Source organism: Galeopterus variegatus, unplaced genomic scaffold (genome assembly GCF_000696425.1).
Source record: "Galeopterus variegatus unplaced genomic scaffold, G_variegatus-3.0.2 Scaffold325, whole genome shotgun sequence".
Lineage (NCBI taxonomy): Eukaryota > Metazoa > Chordata > Mammalia > Dermoptera > Cynocephalidae > Galeopterus > Galeopterus variegatus.
In genome coordinates, this window is record NW_007726436.1 from 122,415 (window position 1) to 128,336 (window position 5,922).

A 5,922-nucleotide genomic window follows, 5' to 3' on the forward strand; every position below is an offset into this window, starting at 1 on the left:
GGTGTTGCTCCCGCGCCTCGCTCAGCCAGTGAGCGGGAACCGGTCTGTATGTGGGATCCGAACCCTCGGGCGGGAGCGCCGCCGCACTTCCCAAGCGGTGCACTATCCAGTGCGCCGCCGGGCCGGCCCCTGCAATATGATTTTTTAAGTACTGAATTGTATTTCATCATTTGGATATTTTGTAATTTGGTTAATTGATCTATTGTTGAATATTTAGGTTCTCTTTGTTGTTGTTGTTGCTGTTATAATAAACAATTCTGTGATGAGCATCCTTGTGGATTTGTCTTCATGTGCAGAAGTCTCTCCCTTCATTAAAATAGCAACAGCAGCAAAAATAAAACCCATCACTCGATTGTACATTCTCCCTTCAGGTGCCTCCCTATCCTGGTGTCGTGCTTCAAATCCACATGTTTTGACAGAGATGTCTGCATTTCAGCCTTTTTCTTGGCATTTCCACTCACTAGAGTAACACAGCTCTTGCTAAAGTGACTACAGGGACTTCCATGGTGCCAGTCAGCATTTTCAGTCTTCAGCTTACTCAGCCTCTCACCTTGCTCTGAGAACGAAACCCCCAGTCCCTTCCTTAGCCTGAAAGACTGGCGTCTGGCCCCTGCTCCCTCTCCAGCCTCTTCTCATGCCATGCCCCCTCTTTCTCTAGGGTCTAATGCCCCTGTTTTTTCTCAGCTCCTGGAATTTGTAGCGCCCCCTCAGGGCCTTTGCTCATGCTGTTTCCCATGCCAGATCCCTCAACTTTGTTGACTAATACACATACATCATTTGTAACTCAGCTCAAAGGCGCTTCCTCAGGAAAGTCTCCCAAATACCCCTCCCCATCTAATTGGGTCTGGTCCACATTAGAGGCTTACGGAGCACTGTCTACTCCCTTGTCGCTCTCATCACCATATTATGAAAAATGAGTATCTAATTTTATACATAGTCAACATATCACTTTTAAAGTTAACTTTAACATCACATATAACATGCCAATATACTTTATTCTTTGAAACATAGAACACTACAGATATTGTAAAGCCATATTGACCTCTGCCCACCCTCTTCCCAAGCAGTCCCTCCCTCCGCTGCCTGGAGAAGCCCACTGTTAGGGATTAATGTGACCACCATAGAGGTCCAACACTACGGTTCTGGAGCCAAACTGCTGAGGTTTGATTCCTAGTGCTCCTACTTCCTGACTGTGTAAGTTTAAACAAGTTACTTAACCTTTCTGTGCCCCAGTTTTATCATCTGTGAAGTAAGGATTAATAATAGTAATTAATAGTGCAGTTTTAAGATCTAAATGATAAGTTCCATGTTACATGATTAGGATCGTGCCAGGCTCATAGTAAATGCTGAATAGATGTTAGGGATTACTATACATGATGGTTAATTTTATGTGTCAACTTGACTGGGTCTCAGGGTCCCCAGATATTTGGTAAAACATTGCTTTGGGGTGTGTTTCTGGGTGAGATAGCACTGGAATCAGAAGACTGAGTAAAGCAGATTGCTCTCCTCAGTGTGGGCTAATACATCCAATTCACTGAGGGCCTGCATAGAACAAAAAGGTGGGGGACAGGAGGAGTTGCTGCCTCTGCCTGACTGCTTGAGTTGGGACATCGATCTTCTCCTGCCCTTGGCCTGAGACTTACACCATCAGCACGCGTCATTCTCAGGACTCCAGACTTAGGCTGGAACTACACCACCAGCTTTCCTGGGTTTCCAGCTTGCAGATGGCAGATCATGGGACTTTTTAGTCTCTAAATCGCAGGAGCCAATTCCTTATAGTAAATCAATCATTCTCTCTCTCATATATATGAGAACCAAAAGATTAAACATATACACACACACATACATATGTATGTACAACCTTCTATTGCTTCTGTTTCTATGGAGAATCCTGGCCAATACACTACAATATACAGACACTACAATACATAGACAATATATAGTATTATTTTGAGGTGTGTGTGTTTAAAAATATAAATATAAATGGCATCACATTGTAGGTGACTTTGGGAACTGACTGCTTATACACAAAAATATGTTTTTATATCTGCGTATATTCATACACAGAGATTTAGTTCTGGTTCATTCTTTTAAAATGATGAATAATAACAATAATTCTATATATAAATATACCACATCTTATTAATTTATTTCCATGTTGATATTACATATGAATATATTCATACACAGAGATTTAGTTCTGGTTCATTCTTTTAAAATGATGAATAATAACTAATTCTATATATAAATATACCACATCTTATTAATTTATTTCCATGTTGATATTACATATGATATTGAATTTTGAATTTATTCCATTTCTTGATATTGCAAGAATTGCTGCAATGAATATCCATATATATCTTTATGTATCTGGGCAAGTGTTTTTCTAGATTAAATATCTAGAAGTGGAATTGACAGATTATGTGTATGTCCACTTTAAATGATTCTGATAAATTGCCCTCCAAAATGTACCAATTTACATTCCCCTCCCCACCAAGAATATTTAAAAGGCACTTTCGACCTGCAAATTATAATGATGTTCTTTGACACTTTCTTCTAAAAATTTGAGGTTGTTTCTTTTTTTAAAATTTGGGATTTTAAACTGGATTTATGTTTGTATATGGTATGAAGTAGGGATCAACTTTTTCCATAAGTTAATTGTCACAACACCTCTTATAAAGAATTCATACTTGCCTCACTGGTTTAAAATGCCTCCTTTCTCCTATGTCGAATCCCCCTAAATGTATGAGTTTGTTTTAGGACTATTCCATTCTTTCATCTATGTGTATGCACCAGTGCCAGCTGTTTTAAAAACTGAAGTTTTATATGTCTTTAGATCTGGTAAGGCAACCTCCTAACCCCCACCACTGGTTCTTTTTTCAAGGGGTTATTGTTGCACGTTTATATATACTGTGTAAAATCACCATGAGATATTATGTATCTATTTGTCAATGTGTTTATTATCATTTTTCTCCATTAGAATAAAAGCTTCATGAAGGCAGGATTTTTTATTGTGGTTGTGCATTACTGTATCTCCAGCACCTAAAACAGGTTCAGACCCATAGTAGGTTTACCATAAGTTTTTGTTGACTAAATGAACGGACATATACATTTTAGAAGCATTCTGTCAAGTCCTTTTGGTATTTGATTAGGATTGCATTGAAGTTTTAAATTAATGTGGGGAGAATCAACATCTTTGCAGTGTTAGTCATCCCATTCTTGAACATAACACATCTCTCCATTTATTTTGGTCTTTTTATTTGTGTCCTTCAATACAATTTTATTATATTTCTAATTAGTTTATTCCTAAGTATTTCGTTTTTGTTACTATGGTAAGTGGAATTTTAAAATTATTATTACATTTTCAAGCTGTTATTGATTTGTTAATATTCATCCCTGTGCAGCCACTTTGCTGAACTCATAAGTTGTTGCTCTTGTATTTTCCCGATAATCACATCACCACAAACAGTGGCAATTTGGCCTCTTCCTTTCCAATTCTTAAACTTCTTGTTTGTTTTTAATTTCTTGCTGCATTAGCTGTAACTTCCAGTACATTGTTGAAGAGTAGAGAGTCATTGGTTCATTTCTGACTACACTGGGTGTATCATTCAGGATAGGTCAGGTATGCTGCAGTAACAAAACATCCCCAAATCTAGTGGTTTAACATGATATAAATTTATTTCTCATACTTCATTTGCAACCTGAGTCATGAGGTGGGGACAGGGGTTCCCTTATTGCTGTTTCCCTTATTCCCTTATTGCTGTTTCTCAGAGATCCAGGCTGACAGAGGAGCTGTGCCTCCATAGACAGGTGCTTCTGTGATCACTATGGCAGGAGGAAGGGATGAGATGAATTATGCATTGGCTTTGGAAGCTTCCACCCTAAAGTAACACATATTCTGTCCACTAGGATTTCAAAGCAAGTCCCATGGCTAAGCCTAACTTTCAATGGGGTAGAGAAGTGTGATCCTCCCTAAGCCAGAGGACAACTGGACCGTGGGAATGCTTCTAATGTTCCATTATTACGTAGTGTTTGCTCTAAGTTTCTAGTAGATAACTATCAACCTAAAAAGCAAGTTCATGAGTTTGTTTAAAGTTTGTTAAGCAAATTGAGTTTGTCTGTATCATAAATGGGTGTTAACTTTTATCAAATGACTTTATGCCACCTGTTTGATGAGCAAGTGTTATTTTTCCTCCCTTCATTTGTTAAGGCGTTTCTACATATCGTTCCTCTGCCCAGAGCATTCTCCCCCACTGCCCCCTCCAACTGCTTTTCCTAGTTAATTCCCTCTCATTTTTCAGAGCTCGCTCATACATTCAGCAAATATTTAATGAGCGATGCTATGAGCCAGTTGCTATTCTAGGCACTTGGGATACAGCAGTGAACAAAGCAGGCAAAAGCCCTCTCCCATCTGGCTCTTACACTGGAGTAGGAATAAACATACATAAATAAATAAGTAAATTATATAACATTTTGATGGTGTTAAGTACAACAGAAAAGAAGAAGAGCAGGGTGTGGGAGAACAGAGGTGTTGAGGGTGAGGTGTAGTCACAGTAGGTCTCACAAGAAAGTCACAGCAAGGCAACAGAGGCAGAGATAACGAGGCAGATAGCCGGAGGCAGACTTTTCCAGGACAAAGACAGCTGCAGGGCAAAGGCCCTGGCCCGAGAGCTGCCTGTTGTGTTCCAGGAGTGCTCAGGAGGTGGAGTTAAGTGAGTGAGGTTGGTAGAAAATGAGAAGGAATGGGGAAACAGGGGGACCATGAGGCCTTGGAGGCCATAGTAAGTGCTTTGAGTTTTTCTTGGAGTAAGATTGCAGCCCTTGCAGGGTTTTGAGTAGAGGAGGGATGGAATCTAACTTAAGCTTTGAGAAGATTCCCCTGATGCAGTGTTGAGAATTGCCTTTAGAGTGGCAAGGGTAGAAACAGGGAGACGGGAGGAAAGTCCTGCAGTAAATAAGATACAAGGTAAAGATGCTCCCACAAGAGTCATAGCAGTGGAGGGGATTAGAAAGAAGTGTTTGGATCCTGGATATATTTTAAAGGAAAAACCATTATGATATTCTAATGGATTGGATGTGGGGCGTAAGAAAATAAGAGAATGGCTCCAAAATGTTTGGCCTGACCAACAGGATGGATGGGTCAGCCTGAAGACCAGGATGGATGATCAGATGATCCACCCATCAGGATGGAATTGGGAGAGGCTTCAGGGGAGAAGTTTTCAGGGGAGGATCAAGAGTCAGGTTTTCTTTTTCATTTTGATGAAATTTGTGTTGAAATACATACCATAAAATTTACCCTTTTAAAATGTATGATTCAGTGATTCTTAGTATATTCACAAGGTTGTGCCATTGTTACCACTATCTAATTCTAGACCATTCCCAAAAAACCCCATACCCATTCCTCCCTCCCTGACATCTACTTTCTATCTTTACGGATTTGCCTATTCTGGAAACTTAATATAAATGGAATTATACAAAATGTGGCCTTTTGCATCTGGCTGCTTTGCATCTGACGTTATACTTAGTATAACGTCTCCAAGGTTCACCCGTGCTGTAGCATGTATTAGTGCTTCACTCTTTTTTATGGCTGAATAACATTGCATTGTATGGCTGTATTACATTTTACTTGTCTATTCATCAGTTGATGGATGTTTGGGTTTTTTCCACATTTTGGCTATTATGAATAATGCTGCCGTCAACATTCATGTACAGTTTATATGTGAACATATGTGTTCAATTCTCTTGAGTACATACCTATTTGGGTTTTTTCCACATTTTGGCTATTATGAATAATGCTGCTGTCAACATTCATGTACAGTTTATATGTGAACATATGTGTTCAATTCTCTTGAGTACATACCTAGGAGTGGATTGCTGGGTCACATGGTAACTCTCTGTTCTATATATATATATATATAT